Below are 15,970 nucleotides of genomic sequence, written 5' to 3'. Positions count from 1 at the left end.
GTTGGAAACAGCTCAGAACATGTAAATGAACACTCGGTGCCTCATAACAAAGACAGCGCTTAGCTGCATGTGTAGTCAGAGGCGTTAAAACAGTACATAAGCCTCTCGAAACGACTGTTTCTCGCCATCGGCCATACCATGCTGAATACGCCGGTTCTCGTCCGATCACCGAAGCTAAGCAGCATTGGGCTCGGTCAGTACTTGGGAGGGAGACCACCTGGGAACACCGAGTGCTGATGGCACTTCTTTTGTTTTTGTTTTCTCCCAGCCCGCAGCTGGCTTCTTCATTTTTTTTTTCTCCCTGTCACTTTGGCGTCGCAAATTCCACTGGCTGCTGATGAGCCGAGCAGGCCAGGTCACGTTTATTTGTGTGTCGATTCAATCATCACTTTGCGCGCATGCACGGAGAGATGCGACGCGCATATGTATACGGTGCAGAATTACTCGAGGCGATCGCGTGCGTGGCTTCTCGGTGTCAGTTTGACGCGTACGTGCCCCATTCACCAGTTTGCAGTGCAATTTTCACAGTTTTTGAGACCATTTGGCGTGGCCACAAGCGCACACTTCGGGCTCATCGGCGCACGGACTGCAGTCCGTGCACCATGCATCCATGTGTAAACAACTCGCGATCGTTGCTCTCGCACTGCTCTTCATTTTTTGGAGTGCCAAAGCGCGCTCGGTTCGCCAGAATGGTTGGAAACAGCTCAGAACATGTAAATGAACACTCGGTGCCTCATAACAAAGACAGCGCTTAGCTGGATGTGTAGTCAGAGGTGTTAAAACAGTACATAAGCCTCTCGAAACGACTGTTTCTCGCCATCGGCCATACCATGCTGAATACGCCGGTTCTCGTCCGATCACCGAAGCTAAGCAGCATTGGGCTCGGTCAGTACTTGGGAGGGAGACCACCTGGGAACACCGAGTGCTGATGGCACTTCTTTTGTTTTTGTTTTCTCCCAGCCCGCAGCTGGCTTCTTCATTTTTTTTTCTCCCTGTCACTTTGGCGTCGCAAATTCCACTGGCTGCTGATGAGCCGAGCAGGCCGGGTCACGTTTATTTGTGTGTCGATTCAATCATCACTTTGCGCGCATGCACGGAGAGATGCGACGCGCATTTGTATACGGTGCAGAATTACTCGAGGCGATCGCGTGCGTGGCTTCTCGGTGTCAGTTTGACGCGTACGTGCCTCATTCACCAGTTTGCAGTGCAATTTTCACAGTTTTTGAGACCATTTGGCGTGGCCACAAGCGCACAGTTCGGGCTCATCGGCGCACGGACTGCAGTCCGTGCACCATGCATCCATGTGTAAACAACTCGCGATCGTTGCTCTCGCACTGCTCTTCATTTTTTGGAGTGCCAAAGCGCGCTCGGTTCGCCAGAATGGTTGGAAACAGCTCAGAACATGTAAATGAACACTCGGTGCCTCATAACAAAGACAGCGCTTAGCTGGATGTGTAGTCAGAGGTGTTAAAACAGTACATAAGCCTCTCGAAACGACTGTTTCTCGCCATCGGCCATACCATGCTGAATACGCCGGTTCTCGTCCGATCACCGAAGCTAAGCAGCATTGGGCTCGGTCAGTACTTGGGAGGGAGACCACCTGGGAACACCGAGTGCTGATGGCACTTCTTTTGTTTTTGTTTTCTCCCAGCCCGCAGCTGGCTTCTTCATTTTTTTTTCTCCCTGTCACTTTGGCGTCGCAAATTCCACTGGCTGCTGATGAGCCGAGCAGGCCGGGTCACGTTTATTTGTGTGTCGATTCAATCATCACTTTGCGCGCATGCACGGAGAGATGCGACGCGCATTTGTATACGGTGCAGAATTAATCGAGGCGATCGCGTGCGTGGCTTCTCGGTGTCAGTTTGACGCGTTCGTGCCTCATTCACCAGTTTGCAGTGCAATTTTCACAGTTTTTGAGACCATTTGGCGTGGCCACAAGCGCACAGTTCGGGCTCATCGGCGCCCGGACTGCAGTCCGTGCACCCTGCATCCATGTGTAAACAACTCGCGATCGCCGCTCTCGCACTGCTCTTCAATTTTTGTAGTGCCAACGCGTGCTCGGTTCGTCAGAATGGTTGGAAACAGCTCAGAACATGTAAATGAACACTCGGTGCCTCATAACAAAGACAGCGCTTAGCTGCATGTGTAGTCAGAGGCGTTAAAACAGTACATAAGCCTCTCGAAACGACTGTTTCTCGCCATCGGCCATACCATGCTGAATACGCCGGTTCTCGTCCGATCACCGAAGCTAAGCAGCATTGGGCTCGGTCAGTACTTGGGAGGGAGACCACCTGGGAACACCGAGTGCTGATGGCACTTTTGTTTTTGTTTTCTCCCAGCCCGTAGCTGGCTTCATTTTTTTTCTCCCTGTCACTTTGGCGTCGCAAATTCCACTGGCTGCTGATGAGCCGAGCAGGCCGGGTCACGTTTGTGTGTCAATTCAATCATCACTTTGCGCGCATGCACGGAGAGATGCGACGCGCATATGTATACGGTGCAGAATTACTCGAGGCGATCGCGTGCGTGGCTTCTCTGTTTCAGTTTGACGCGTACGTGCCTCATTCACCAGTTTGCAGTGCAATTTTCACAGTTTTTGAGACCATTTGGCGTGGCCACAAGCGCACAGTTCGGGCTCATCGGCGCCCGGACTGCAGTCCGTGCACCCTGCATCCATGTGTAAACAACTCGCGATCGCCACTCTCGCACTGCTCTTCAATTTTTGGAGTGCCAAAACGCGCTCTGTTCGTCAGAATGGTTGGAAACAGCTCAGAACATGTAAATGAACACTCGGTGCCTCATAACAACGACAGCGCTTAGCTGGATGTGTAGTCCGAGGTGTTAAAACAGTACATAAGCCTCTCGAAACGACTGCTTCTCGCCATCGGCCATACCATGCTGAATACGCCGGTTCTCGTCCGATCACCGAAGCTAAGCAGCATTGGGCTCGGTCAGTACATGGGAGGGAGAACACCTGGGAACACCGAGTGCTGATGGCACTTCTTTTGTTTTTGTTTTCTCCCAGCCCCTAGCTGGCTTCATTTTTTTTCTCCCTGTCACTTTGGCGTCGCAAATTCCACTGGCTGCTGATGAGCCGAGCAGGCCGGGTCACGTTTGTGTGTCAATTCAATCATCACTTTGCGCGCATGCACGGAGAGATGCGACGCGCATATGTATACGGTGCAGAATTACTCGAGGCGATCGCGTGCGTGGCTTCTCGGTGTCAGTTTGACGCGTACGTGCCTCATTCACCAGTTTGCAGTGCAATTTTCACAGTTTTTGAGACCATTTGGCGTGGCCACAAGCGCACAGTTCGGGCTCATCGGCGCCCGGACTGCAGTCCGTGCACCCTGCATCCATGTGTAAACAACTCGCGATCGCCGCTCTCGCACTGCTCTTCAATTTTTGGAGTGCCAAAGCGGGCTCTGTTCGTCAGAATGGTTGGAAACAGCTCAGAACATGTAAATGAACACTCGGTGCCTCATAACAACGACAGCGCTTAGCTGGATGTGTAGTCAGAGGTGTTAAAACAGTACATAAGCCTCTCGAAACGACTGTTTCTCGCCATCGGCCATACCATGCTGAATACGCCGGTTCTCGTCCGATCACCGAAGCTAAGCAGCATTGGGCTCGGTCAGTACTTGGGAGGGAGACCACCTGGGAACACCGAGTGCTGATGGCACTTCTTTTGTTTTTGTTTTCTCCCAGCCCGTAGCTGGCTTCATTTTTTTTCTCCCTGTCACTTTGGGGTCGCAAATTCCACTGGCTGCTGATCAGCACGAGCAGGCCGGGTCACGTTTGTGTGTCAATTCAATCATCACTTTGCGCGCATGCACGGAGAGATGCGACGCGCATATGTATACGGTGCAGAATTACTCGAGGCGATCGCGTGCGTGGCTTCTCGGTGTCAGTTTGACGCGTACGTGCCTCATTCACCAGTTTGCAGTGCAATTTTCACAGTTTTTGAGACCATTTGGCGTGGCCACAAGCGCACAGTTCGGGCTCATCGGCGCCCGGACTGCAGTCCGTGCACCCTGCATCCATGTGTAAACAACTCGCGATCGCCGCTCTCGCACTGCTCTTCAATTTTTGTAGTGCCAACGCGCGCTCGGTTCGTCAGAATGGTTGGAAACAGCTCAGAACATGTAAATGAACACTCGGTGCCTCATAACAAAGACAGCGCTTAGCTGCATGTGTAGTCCGAGGTGTTAAAACAGTACATAAGCCTCTCGAAACGACTGCTTCTCGCCATCGGCCATACCATGCTGAATACGCCGGTTCTCGTCCGATCACCGAAGCTAAGCAGCATTGGGCTCGGTCAGTACATGGGAGGGAGAACACCTGGGAACACCGAGTGCTGATGGCACTTCTTTTGTTTTTGTTTTCTCCCAGCCCCTAGCTGGCTTCATTTTTTTTCTCCCTGTCACTTTGGCGTCGCAAATTCCACTGGCTGCTGATGAGCCGAGCAGGCCGGGTCACGTTTGTGTGTCAATTCAATCATCACTTTGCGCGCATGCACGGAGAGATGCGACGCGCATATGTATACGGTGCAGAATTACTCGAGGCGATCGCGTGCGTGGCTTCTCGGTGTCAGTTTGACGCGTACGTGCCTCATTCACCAGTTTGCAGTGCAATTTTCACAGTTTTTGAGACCATTTGGCGTGGCCACAAGCGCACAGTTCGGGCTCATCGGCGCCCGGACTGCAGTCCGTGCACCCTGCATCCATGTGTAAACAACTCGCGATCGCCGCTCTCGCACTGCTCTTCAATTTTTGGAGTGCCAAAGCGGGCTCTGTTCGTCAGAATGGTTGGAAACAGCTCAGAACATGTAAATGAACACTCGGTGCCTCATAACAACGACAGCGCTTAGCTGGATGTGTAGTCAGAGGTGTTAAAACAGTACATAAGCCTCTCGAAACGACTGTTTCTCGCCATCGGCCATACCATGCTGAATACGCCGGTTCTCGTCCGATCACCGAAGCTAAGCAGCATTGGGCTCGGTCAGTACTTGGGAGGGAGACCACCTGGGAACACCGAGTGCTGATGGCACTTCTTTTGTTTTTGTTTTCTCCCTGCCCGTAGCTGGCTTCATTTTTTTTCTCCCTGTCACTTTGGGGTCGCAAATTCCACTGGCTGCTGATCAGCACGAGCAGGCCGGGTCACGTTTGTGTGTCAATTCAATCATCACTTTGCGCGCATGCACGGAGAGATGCGACGCGCATATGTATACGGTGCAGAATTACTCGAGGCGATCGCGTGCGTGGCTTCTCGGTGTCAGTTTGACGCGTACGTGCCTCATTCACCAGTTTGCAGTGCAATTTTCACAGTTTTTGAGACCATTTGGCGTGGCCACAAGCGCACAGTTCGGGCTCATCGGCGCCCGGACTGCAGTCCGTGCACCCTGCATCCATGTGTAAACAACTCGCGATCGCCGCTCTCGCACTGCTCTTCAATTTTTGTAGTGCCAACGCGCGCTCGGTTCGTCAGAATGGTTGGAAACAGCTCAGAACATGTAAATGAACACTCGGTGCCTCATAACAAAGACAGCGCTTAGCTGCATGTGTAGTCAGAGGCGTTAAAACAGTACATAAGCCTCTCGAAACGACTGTTTCTCGCCATCGGCCATACCATGCTGAATACGCCGGTTCTCGTCCGATCACCGAAGCTAAGCAGCATTGGGCTCGGTCAGTACTTGGGAGGGAGACCACCTGGGAACACCGAGTGCTGATGGCACTTCTTTTGTTTTTGTTTTCTCCCAGCCCGCAGCTGGCTTCTTCATTTTTTTTCTCCCTGTAACTTTGGCGTCGCAAATTCCACTGGCTGCTGATGAGCCGAGCAGGCCGGGTCACGTTTATTTGTGTGTCGATTCAATCATCACTTTGCGCGCATGCACGGAGAGATGCGACGCGCATATGTATACGGTGCAGAATTACTCGAGGCGATCGCGTGCGTGGCTTCTCGGTGTCAGTTTGACGCGTACGTGCCTCATTCACCAGTTTGCAGTGCAATTTTCACAGTTTTTGAGACCATTTGGCGTGGCCACAAGCGCACAGTTCGGGCTCATCGGCGCCCGGACTGCAGTCCGTGCACCCTGCATCCATGTGTAAACAACTCGCGATCGCCGCTCTCGCACTGCTCTTCAATTTTTGTAGTGCCAACGCGCGCTCGGTTCGTCAGAATGGTTGGAAACAGCTCAGAACATGTAAATGAACACTCGGTGCCTCATAACAAAGACAGCGCTTAGCTGGATGTGTAGTCAGAGGTGTTAAAACAGTACATAAGCCTCTCGAAACGACTGTTTCTCGCCATCGGCCATACCATGCTGAATACGCCGGTTCTCGTCCGATCACCGAAGCTAAGCAGCATTGGGCTCGGTCAGTACTTGGGAGGGAGACCACCTGGGAACACCGAGTGCTGATGGCACTTCTTTTGTTTTTGTTTTCTCCCAGCCCGCAGCTGGCTTCTTCATTTTTTTTTCTCCCTGTCACTTTGGCGTCGCAAATTCCACTGGCTGCTGATGAGCCGAGCAGGCCGGGTCACGTTTATTTGTGTGTCGATTCAATCATCACTTTGCGCGCATGCACGGAGAGATGCGACGCGCATTTGTATACGGTGCTGAATTACTCGAGGCGATCGCGTGCGTGGCTTCTCGGTGTCAGTTTGACGCGTACGTGCCTCATTCACCAGTTTGCAGTGCAATTTTCACAGTTTTTGAGACCATTTGGCGTGGCCACAAGCGCACAGTTCGTGCTCATCGGCGCCCGGACTGCAGTCCGTGCACCCTGCATCCATGTGTAAACAACTCGCGATCGCCGCTCTCGCACTGCTCTTCAATTTTTGTAGTGCCAACGCGTGCTCGGTTCGTCAGAATGGTTGGAAACAGCTCAGAACATGTAAATGAACACTCGGTGCCTCATAACAAAGACAGCGCTTAGCTGCATGTGTAGTCAGAGGCGTTAAAACAGTACATAAGCCTCTCGAAACGACTGTTTCTCGCCATCGGCCATACCATGCTGAATACGCCGGTTCTCGTCCGATCACCGAAGCTAAGCAGCATTGGGCTCGGTCAGTACTTGGGAGGGAGACCACCTGGGAACACCGAGTGCTGATGGCACTTCTTTTGTTTTTGTTTTCTCCCAGCCCGCAGCTGGCTTCTTCATTTTTTTTTCTCCCTGTCACTTTGGCGTCGCAAATTCCACTGGCTGCTGATGAGCCGAGCAGGCCGGGTCACGTTTATTTGTGTGTCGATTCAATCATCACTTTGCGCGCATGCACGGAGAGATGCGACGCGCATATGTATACGGTGCAGAATTACTCGAGGCGATCGCGTGCGTGGCTTCTCGGTGTCAGTTTGACGCGTACGTGCCTCATTCACCAGTTTGCAGTGCAATTTTCACAGTTTTTGAGACCATTTGGCGTGGCCACAAGCGCACAGTTCGGGCTCATCGGCGCCCGGACTGCAGTCCGTGCACCCTGCATCCATGTGTAAACAACTCGCGATCGCCGCTCTCGCACTGCTCTTCAATTTTTGTAGTGCCAACGCGCGCTCGGTTCGTCAGAATGGTTGGAAACAGCTCAGAACATGTAAATGAGCACTCGGTGCCTCATAACAAAGCCAGCGCTTAGCTGCATGTGTAGTCAGAGGCGTTAAAACAGCCTCTCGAAACGACTGTTTCTCGCCATCGGCCATACCATGCTGAATACGCCGGTTCTCGTCCGATCACCGAAGCTAAGCAGCATTGGGCTCGGTCAGTACTTGGGAGGGAGACCACCTGGGAACACCGAGTGCTGATGGCACTTCTTTTGTTTTTGTTTTCTCCCAGCCCGCAGCTGGCTTCTTCATTTTTTTTTCTCCCTGTCACTTTGGCGTCGCAAATTCCACTGGCTGCTGATGAGCCGAGCAGGCCGGGTCACGTTTGTGTGTCAATTCAATCATCACTTTGCGCGCATGCACGGAGAGATGCGACGCGCATATGTATACGGTGCAGAATTACTCGAGGCGATCGCGTGCGTGGCTTCTCGGTGTCAGTTTGACGCGTACGTGCCTCATTCACCAGTTTGCAGTGCAATTTTCACAGTTTTTGAGACCATTTGGCGTGGCCACAAGCGCACAGTTCGGGCTCATCGGCGCACGGACTGCAGTCCGTGCACCATGCATCCATGTGTAAACAACTCGCGATCGTTGCTCTCGCACTGCTCTTCATTTTTTGGAGTGCCAAAGCGCGCTCGGTTCGCCAGAATGGTTGGAAACAGCTCAGAACATGTAAATGAACACTCGGTGCCTCATAACAAAGACAGCGCTTAGCTGGATGTGTAGTCAGAGGTGTTAAAACAGTACATAAGCCTCTCGAAACGACTGTTTCTCGCCATCGGCCATACCATGCTGAATACGCCGGTTCTCGTCCGATCACCGAAGCTAAGCAGCATTGGGCTCGGTCAGTACTTGGGAGGGAGACCACCTGGGAACACCGAGTGCTGATGGCACTTTTGTTTTTGTTTTCTCCCAGCCCGTAGCTGGCTTCATTTTTTTTCTCCCTGTCACTTTGGCGTCGCAAATTCCACTGGCTGCTGATGAGCCGAGCAGGCCGGGTCACGTTTGTGTGTCAATTCAATCATCACTTTGCGCGCATGCACGGAGAGATGCGACGCGCATATGTATACGGTGCAGAATTACTCGAGGCGATCGCGTGCGTGGCTTCTCTGTTTCAGTTTGACGCGTACGTGCCTCATTCACCAGTTTGCAGTGCAATTTTCACAGTTTTTGAGACCATTTGGCGTGGCCACAAGCGCACAGTTCGGGCTCATCGGCGCCCGGACTGCAGTCCGTGCACCCTGCATCCATGTGTAAACAACTCGCGATCGCCGCTCTCGCACTGCTCTTCAATTTTTGTAGTGCCAACGCGTGCTCGGTTCGTCAGAATGGTTGGAAACAGCTCAGAACATGTAAATGAACACTCGGTGCCTCATAACAAAGACAGCGCTTAGCTGCATGTGTAGTCAGAGGCGTTAAAACAGTACATAAGCCTCTCGAAACGACTGTTCCTCGCCATCGGCCATACCATGCTGAATACGCCGGTTCTCGTCCGATCACCGAAGCTAAGCAGCATTGGGCTCGGTCAGTACTTGGGAGGGAGACCACCTGGGAACACCGAGTGCTGATGGCACTTCTTTTGTTTTTGTTTTCTCCCAGCCCGCAGCTGGCTTCTTCATTTTTTTTTCTCCCTGTCACTTTGGCGTCGCAAATTCCACTGGCTGCTGATGAGCCGAGCAGGCCGGGTCACGTTTATTTGTGTGTCGATTCAATCATCACTTTGCGCGCATGCACGGAGAGATGCGACGCGCATTTGTATACGGTGCTGAATTACTCGAGGCGATCGCGTGCGTGGCTTCTCGGTGTCAGTTTGACGCGTACGTGCCTCATTCACCAGTTTGCAGTGCAATTTTCACAGTTTTTGAGACCATTTGGCGTGGCCACAAGCGCACAGTTCGTGCTCATCGGCGCCCGGACTGCAGTCCGTGCACCCTGCATCCATGTGTAAACAACTCGCGATCGCCGCTCTCGCACTGCTCTTCAATTTTTGTAGTGCCAACGCGTGCTCGGTTCGTCAGAATGGTTGGAAACAGCTCAGAACATGTAAATGAACACTCGGTGCCTCATAACAAAGACAGCGCTTAGCTGCATGTGTAGTCAGAGGCGTTAAAACAGTACATAAGCCTCTCGAAACGACTGTTTCTCGCCATCGGCCATACCATGCTGAATACGCCGGTTCTCGTCCGATCACCGAAGCTAAGCAGCATTGGGCTCGGTCAGTACTTGGGAGGGAGACCACCTGGGAACACCGAGTGCTGATGGCACTTCTTTTGTTTTTGTTTTCTCCCAGCCCGCAGCTGGCTTCTTCATTTTTTTTTCTCCCTGTCACTTTGGCGTCGCAAATTCCACTGGCTGCTGATGAGCCGAGCAGGCCGGGTCACGTTTATTTGTGTGTCGATTCAATCATCACTTTGCGCGCATGCACGGAGAGATGCGACGCGCATATGTATACGGTGCAGAATTACTCGAGGCGATCGCGTGCGTGGCTTCTCGGTGTCAGTTTGACGCGTACGTGCCTCATTCACCAGTTTGCAGTGCAATTTTCACAGTTTTTGAGACCATTTGGCGTGGCCACAAGCGCACAGTTCGGGCTCATCGGCGCCCGGACTGCAGTCCGTGCACCCTGCATCCATGTGTAAACAACTCGCGATCGCCGCTCTCGCACTGCTCTTCAATTTTTGTAGTGCCAACGCGCGCTCGGTTCGTCAGAATGGTTGGAAACAGCTCAGAACATGTAAATGAGCACTCGGTGCCTCATAACAAAGCCAGCGCTTAGCTGCATGTGTAGTCAGAGGCGTTAAAACAGCCTCTCGAAACGACTGTTTCTCGCCATCGGCCATACCATGCTGAATACGCCGGTTCTCGTCCGATCACCGAAGCTAAGCAGCATTGGGCTCGGTCAGTACTTGGGAGGGAGACCACCTGGGAACACCGAGTGCTGATGGCACTTCTTTTGTTTTTGTTTTCTCCCAGCCCGCAGCTGGCTTCTTCATTTTTTTTTCTCCCTGTCACTTTGGCGTCGCAAATTCCACTGGCTGCTGATGAGCCGAGCAGGCCGGGTCACGTTTGTGTGTCAATTCAATCATCACTTTGCGCGCATGCACGGAGAGATGCGACGCGCATATGTATACGGTGCAGAATTACTCGAGGCGATCGCGTGCGTGGCTTCTCGGTGTCAGTTTGACGCGTACGTGCCTCATTCACCAGTTTGCAGTGCAATTTTCACAGTTTTTGAGACCATTTGGCGTGGCCACAAGCGCACAGTTCGGGCTCATCGGCGCACGGACTGCAGTCCGTGCACCATGCATCCATGTGTAAACAACTCGCGATCGTTGCTCTCGCACTGCTCTTCATTTTTTGGAGTGCCAAAGCGCGCTCGGTTCGCCAGAATGGTTGGAAACAGCTCAGAACATGTAAATGAACACTCGGTGCCTCATAACAAAGACAGCGCTTAGCTGGATGTGTAGTCAGAGGTGTTAAAACAGTACATAAGCCTCTCGAAACGACTGTTTCTCGCCATCGGCCATACCATGCTGAATACGCCGGTTCTCGTCCGATCACCGAAGCTAAGCAGCATTGGGCTCGGTCAGTACTTGGGAGGGAGACCACCTGGGAACACCGAGTGCTGATGGCACTTTTGTTTTTGTTTTCTCCCAGCCCGTAGCTGGCTTCATTTTTTTTCTCCCTGTCACTTTGGCGTCGCAAATTCCACTGGCTGCTGATGAGCCGAGCAGGCCGGGTCACGTTTGTGTGTCAATTCAATCATCACTTTGCGCGCATGCACGGAGAGATGCGACGCGCATATGTATACGGTGCAGAATTACTCGAGGCGATCGCGTGCGTGGCTTCTCTGTTTCAGTTTGACGCGTACGTGCCTCATTCACCAGTTTGCAGTGCAATTTTCACAGTTTTTGAGACCATTTGGCGTGGCCACAAGCGCACAGTTCGGGCTCATCGGCGCCCGGACTGCAGTCCGTGCACCCTGCATCCATGTGTAAACAACTCGCGATCGCCGCTCTCGCACTGCTCTTCAATTTTTGTAGTGCCAACGCGTGCTCGGTTCGTCAGAATGGTTGGAAACAGCTCAGAACATGTAAATGAACACTCGGTGCCTCATAACAAAGACAGCGCTTAGCTGCATGTGTAGTCAGAGGCGTTAAAACAGTACATAAGCCTCTCGAAACGACTGTTCCTCGCCATCGGCCATACCATGCTGAATACGCCGGTTCTCGTCCGATCACCGAAGCTAAGCAGCATTGGGCTCGGTCAGTACTTGGGAGGGAGACCACCTGGGAACACCGAGTGCTGATGGCACTTTTGTTTTTGTTTTCTCCCAGCCCGTAGCTGGCTTCATTTTTTTTCTCCCTGTCACTTTGGCGTCGCAAATTCCACTGGCTGCTGATGAGCCGAGCAGGCCGGGTCACGTTTGTGTGTCAATTCAATCATCACTTTGCGCGCATGCACGGAGAGATGCGACGCGCATATGTATACGGTGCAGAATTACTGGAGGCGATCGCGTGCGTGGCTTCTCTGTTTCAGTTTGACGCGTACGTGCCTCATTCACCAGTTTGCAGTGCAATTTTCACAGTTTTTGAGACCATTTGGCGTGGCCACAAGCGCACAGTTCGGGCTCATCGGCGCCCGGACTGCAGTCCGTGCACCCTGCATCCATGTGTAAACAACTCGCGATCGCCACTCTCGCACTGCTCTTCAATTTTTGGAGTGCCAAAACGCGCTCTGTTCGTCAGAATGGTTGGAAACAGCTCAGAACATGTAAATGAACACTCGGTGCCTCATAACAACGACAGCGCTTAGCTGGATGTGTAGTCCGAGGTGTTAAAACAGTACATAAGCCTCTCGAAACGACTGCTTCTCGCCATCGGCCATACCATGCTGAATACGCCGGTTCTCGTCCGATCACCGAAGCTAAGCAGCATTGGGCTCGGTCAGTACATGGGAGGGAGAACACCTGGGAACACCGAGTGCTGATGGCACTTCTTTTGTTTTTGTTTTCTCCCAGCCCGTAGCTGGCTTCATTTTTTTTCTCCCTGTCACTTTGGCGTCGCAAATTCCACTTTCTGCTGATGAGCCGAGCAGGCCGGGTCACGTTTGTGTGTCAATTCAATCATCACTTTGCGCGCATGCACGGAGAGATGCGACGCGCATATGTATACGGTGCAGAATTACTCGAGGCGATCGCGTGCGTGGCTTCTCGGTGTCAGTTTGACGCGTACGTGCCTCATTCACCAGTTTGCAGTGCAATTTTCACAGTTTTTGAGACCATTTGGCGTGGCCACAAGCGCACAGTTCGGGCTCATCGGCGCCCGGACTGCAGTCCGTGCACCCTGCATCCATGTGTAAACAACTCGCGATCGCCGCTCTCGCACTGCTCTTCAATTTTTGTAGTGCCAACGCGCGCTCGGTTCGTCAGAATGGTTGGAAACAGCTCAGAACATGTAAATGAGCACTCGGTGCCTCATAACAAAGCCAGCGCTTAGCTGCATGTGTAGTCAGAGGCGTTAAAACAGCCTCTCGAAACGACTGTTTCTCGCCATTGGCCATACCATGCTGAATACGCCGGTTCTCGTCCGATCACCGAAGCTAAGCAGCATTGGGCTCGGTCAGTACTTGGGAGGGAGACCACCTGGGAACACCGAGTGCTGATGGCACTTCTTTTGTTTTTGTTTTCTCCCAGCCCGCAGCTGGCTTCTTCATTTTTTTTTTCTCCCTGTCACTTTGGCGTCGCAAATTCCACTGGCTGCTGATGAGCCGAGCAGGCCGGGTCACGTTTGTGTGTCAATTCAATCATCACTTTGCGCGCATGCACGGAGAGATGCGACGCGCATATGTATACGGTGCAGAATTACTCGAGGCGATCGCGTGCGTGGCTTCTCGGTGTCAGTTTGACGCGTACGTGCCTCATTCACCAGTTTGCAGTGCAATTTTCACAGTTTTTGAGACCATTTGGCGTGGCCACAAGCGCACAGTTCGGGCTCATCGGCGCACGGACTGCAGTCCGTGCACCATGCATCCATGTGTAAACAACTCGCGATCGTTGCTCTCGCACTGCTCTTCATTTTTTGGAGTGCCAAAGCGCGCTCGGTTCGCCAGAATGGTTGGAAACAGCTCAGAACATGTAAATGAACACTCGGTGCCTCATAACAAAGACAGCGCTTAGCTGGATGTGTAGTCAGAGGTGTTAAAACAGTACATAAGCCTCTCGAAACGACTGTTTCTCGCCATCGGCCATACCATGCTGAATACGCCGGTTCTCGTCCGATCACCGAAGCTAAGCAGCATTGGGCTCGGTCAGTACTTGGGAGGGAGACCACCTGGGAACACCGAGTGCTGATGGCACCTCTTTTGTTTTTGTTTTCTCCCAGCCCGCAGCTGGCTTCTTCATTTTTTTTTTCTCCCTGTCACTTTGGCGTCGTAAATTCCACTGGCTGCTGATGAGCCGAGCAGGCCGGGTCACGTTTATTTGTGTGTCGATTCAATCATCACTTTGCGCGCATGCACGGAGAGATGCGACGCGCATTTGTATACGGTGCAGAATTAATCGAGGCGATCGCGTGCGTGGCTTCTCGGTGTCAGTTTGACGCGTACGTGCCTCATTCACCAGTTTGCAGTGCAATTTTCACAGTTTTTGAGACCATTTGGCGTGGCCACAAGCGCACAGTTCGGGCTCATCGGCGCCCGGACTGCAGTCCGTGCACCCTGCATCCATGTGTAAACAACTCGCGATCGCCGCTCTCGCACTGCTCTTCAATTTTTGTAGTGCCAACGCGTGCTCGGTTCGTCAGAATGGTTGGAAACAGCTCAGAACATGTAAATGAACACTCGGTGCCTCATAACAAAGACAGCGCTTAGCTGCATGTGTAGTCAGAGGCGTTAAAACAGTACATAAGCCTCTCGAAACGACTGTTTCTCGCCATCGGCCATACCATGCTGAATACGCCGGTTCTCGTCCGATCACCGAAGCTAAGCAGCATTGGGCTCGGTCAGTACTTGGGAGGGAGACCACCTGGGAACACCGAGTGCTGATGGCACTTTTGTTTTTGTTTTCTCCCAGCCCGTAGCTGGCTTCATTTTTTTTCTCCCTGTCACTTTGGCGTCGCAAATTCCACTGGCTGCTGATGAGCCGAGCAGGCCGGGTCACGTTTGTGTGTCAATTCAATCATCACTTTGCGCGCATGCACGGAGAGATGCGACGCGCATATGTATACGGTGCAGAATTACTCGAGGCGATCGCGTGCGTGGCTTCTCTGTTTCAGTTTGACGCGTACGTGCCTCATTCACCAGTTTGCAGTGCAATTTTCACAGTTTTTGAGACCATTTGGCGTGGCCACAAGCGCACAGTTCGGGCTCATCGGCGCCCGGACTGCAGTCCGTGCACCCTGCATCCATGTGTAAACAACTCGCGATCGCCACTCTCGCACTGCTCTTCAATTTTTGGAGTGCCAAAACGCGCTCTGTTCGTCAGAATGGTTGGAAACAGCTCAGAACATGTAAATGAACACTCGGTGCCTCATAACAACGACAGCGCTTAGCTGGATGTGTAGTCCGAGGTGTTAAAACAGTACATAAGCCTCTCGAAACGACTGCTTCTCGCCATCGGCCATACCATGCTGAATACGCCGGTTCTCGTCCGATCACCGAAGCTAAGCAGCATTGGGCTCGGTCAGTACATGGGAGGGAGAACACCTGGGAACACCGAGTGCTGATGGCACTTCTTTTGTTTTTGTTTTCTCCCAGCCCCTAGCTGGCTTCATTTTTTTTCTCCCTGTCACTTTGGCGTCGCAAATTCCACTTTCTGCTGATGAGCCGAGCAGGCCGGGTCACGTTTGTGTGTCAATTCAATCATCACTTTGCGCGCATGCACGGAGAGATGCGACGCGCATATGTATACGGTGCAGAATTACTCGAGGCGATCGCGTGCGTGGCTTCTCGGTGTCAGTTTGACGCGTACGTGCCTCATTCACCAGTTTGCAGTGCAATTTTCACAGTTTTTGAGACCATTTGGCGTGGCCACAACCCAAGCAAAAAAAAGTGTGTGGCAAAAGATAGGGCCGACCTTTCTCGCCGACCAAAAAGTGGCCGGCCGACCTTCGGCACCCGAATGAGGGCCGGCGTCGGGGATTGACACTGACCTAACGTTGGCCGATTTTAGGCAATCGACTACGGCCCAACCTTTTGGCCCGACGTGACCGACCACCTGCCGCACGTGGGCCTGCCGTCTGCCAGCGTTACTGAATGGTCGGCCGCTCGTCTGCCCTAGCATTTTGCTGACGAAAGACCATACGTCGGCCGGTTGCTTCCCGACGCCGGTTAGTGGCCGGCATCGCCCCTCGTGCAGGTATCATGCCATGCATTTAATATATC

The 15,970-nt window shown here is 52.6% G+C and overlaps 19 non-coding genes and 4 pseudogenes across 19 annotated transcripts; all 23 read left to right on the top strand.

The window, feature by feature from the left end:
• The first annotated feature begins 123 nt into the window (after positions 1-123).
• Positions 124-242, top strand: LOC146192702 (5S ribosomal RNA). Its single transcript, XR_014707111.1, has one exon. It is a non-coding gene; the product is annotated as a 5S ribosomal RNA (ribosomal RNA).
• A 573-nt stretch (positions 243-815) lies between these two features.
• LOC146192701 (5S ribosomal RNA) lies at positions 816-934 on the top strand. The gene has a single exon (XR_014707110.1). It is a non-coding gene; the product is annotated as a 5S ribosomal RNA (ribosomal RNA).
• A 572-nt stretch (positions 935-1,506) lies between these two features.
• Positions 1,507-1,625, top strand: LOC146192700 (5S ribosomal RNA). Its single transcript, XR_014707109.1, has one exon. It is a non-coding gene; the product is annotated as a 5S ribosomal RNA (ribosomal RNA).
• A 572-nt stretch (positions 1,626-2,197) lies between these two features.
• On the top strand, positions 2,198-2,316 carry LOC146192699 (5S ribosomal RNA). The gene has a single exon (XR_014707108.1). It is a non-coding gene; the product is annotated as a 5S ribosomal RNA (ribosomal RNA).
• A 561-nt stretch (positions 2,317-2,877) lies between these two features.
• On the top strand, positions 2,878-2,996 carry LOC146192698 (5S ribosomal RNA; annotated as a pseudogene).
• A 564-nt stretch (positions 2,997-3,560) lies between these two features.
• LOC146192697 (5S ribosomal RNA) lies at positions 3,561-3,679 on the top strand. Its single transcript, XR_014707106.1, has one exon. It is a non-coding gene; the product is annotated as a 5S ribosomal RNA (ribosomal RNA).
• Positions 3,680-4,244: 565 nt separating this feature from the next.
• LOC146192696 (5S ribosomal RNA) lies at positions 4,245-4,363 on the top strand (annotated as a pseudogene).
• Positions 4,364-4,927: 564 nt separating this feature from the next.
• Positions 4,928-5,046, top strand: LOC146192695 (5S ribosomal RNA). Its single transcript, XR_014707105.1, has one exon. It is a non-coding gene; the product is annotated as a 5S ribosomal RNA (ribosomal RNA).
• A 565-nt stretch (positions 5,047-5,611) lies between these two features.
• Positions 5,612-5,730, top strand: LOC146192694 (5S ribosomal RNA). Its single transcript, XR_014707103.1, has one exon. It is a non-coding gene; the product is annotated as a 5S ribosomal RNA (ribosomal RNA).
• Positions 5,731-6,301: 571 nt separating this feature from the next.
• On the top strand, positions 6,302-6,420 carry LOC146192693 (5S ribosomal RNA). Its single transcript, XR_014707098.1, has one exon. It is a non-coding gene; the product is annotated as a 5S ribosomal RNA (ribosomal RNA).
• Positions 6,421-6,992: 572 nt separating this feature from the next.
• Positions 6,993-7,111, top strand: LOC146192692 (5S ribosomal RNA). Its single transcript, XR_014707096.1, has one exon. It is a non-coding gene; the product is annotated as a 5S ribosomal RNA (ribosomal RNA).
• A 564-nt stretch (positions 7,112-7,675) lies between these two features.
• LOC146192691 (5S ribosomal RNA) lies at positions 7,676-7,794 on the top strand. The gene has a single exon (XR_014707095.1). It is a non-coding gene; the product is annotated as a 5S ribosomal RNA (ribosomal RNA).
• Positions 7,795-8,362: 568 nt separating this feature from the next.
• LOC146192690 (5S ribosomal RNA) lies at positions 8,363-8,481 on the top strand. The gene has a single exon (XR_014707094.1). It is a non-coding gene; the product is annotated as a 5S ribosomal RNA (ribosomal RNA).
• Positions 8,482-9,042: 561 nt separating this feature from the next.
• Positions 9,043-9,161, top strand: LOC146192689 (5S ribosomal RNA). Its single transcript, XR_014707093.1, has one exon. It is a non-coding gene; the product is annotated as a 5S ribosomal RNA (ribosomal RNA).
• A 572-nt stretch (positions 9,162-9,733) lies between these two features.
• Positions 9,734-9,852, top strand: LOC146192688 (5S ribosomal RNA). The gene has a single exon (XR_014707087.1). It is a non-coding gene; the product is annotated as a 5S ribosomal RNA (ribosomal RNA).
• A 564-nt stretch (positions 9,853-10,416) lies between these two features.
• On the top strand, positions 10,417-10,535 carry LOC146192687 (5S ribosomal RNA). Its single transcript, XR_014707076.1, has one exon. It is a non-coding gene; the product is annotated as a 5S ribosomal RNA (ribosomal RNA).
• A 568-nt stretch (positions 10,536-11,103) lies between these two features.
• Positions 11,104-11,222, top strand: LOC146192686 (5S ribosomal RNA). The gene has a single exon (XR_014707065.1). It is a non-coding gene; the product is annotated as a 5S ribosomal RNA (ribosomal RNA).
• Positions 11,223-11,783: 561 nt separating this feature from the next.
• LOC146192685 (5S ribosomal RNA) lies at positions 11,784-11,902 on the top strand. The gene has a single exon (XR_014707054.1). It is a non-coding gene; the product is annotated as a 5S ribosomal RNA (ribosomal RNA).
• A 561-nt stretch (positions 11,903-12,463) lies between these two features.
• Positions 12,464-12,582, top strand: LOC146192684 (5S ribosomal RNA; annotated as a pseudogene).
• A 556-nt stretch (positions 12,583-13,138) lies between these two features.
• Positions 13,139-13,257, top strand: LOC146192683 (5S ribosomal RNA). The gene has a single exon (XR_014707066.1). It is a non-coding gene; the product is annotated as a 5S ribosomal RNA (ribosomal RNA).
• A 569-nt stretch (positions 13,258-13,826) lies between these two features.
• LOC146192682 (5S ribosomal RNA) lies at positions 13,827-13,945 on the top strand. The gene has a single exon (XR_014707043.1). It is a non-coding gene; the product is annotated as a 5S ribosomal RNA (ribosomal RNA).
• Positions 13,946-14,518: 573 nt separating this feature from the next.
• On the top strand, positions 14,519-14,637 carry LOC146192681 (5S ribosomal RNA). The gene has a single exon (XR_014707032.1). It is a non-coding gene; the product is annotated as a 5S ribosomal RNA (ribosomal RNA).
• A 561-nt stretch (positions 14,638-15,198) lies between these two features.
• Positions 15,199-15,317, top strand: LOC146192680 (5S ribosomal RNA; annotated as a pseudogene).
• Positions 15,318-15,970: the final 653 nt, after the last annotated feature.

The sequence above is a fragment of the Amblyomma maculatum genome, chromosome 4, assembly GCF_055883805.1.
Source record: "Amblyomma maculatum isolate TAMU_Amacu chromosome 4, ASM5588380v1, whole genome shotgun sequence".
NCBI classification, from domain to species: domain Eukaryota; kingdom Metazoa; phylum Arthropoda; class Arachnida; order Ixodida; family Ixodidae; genus Amblyomma; species Amblyomma maculatum.
The sequence above is the reverse complement of the archived record's forward strand: the minus strand, read 5'-3'. Positions and strand labels throughout refer to the sequence as shown.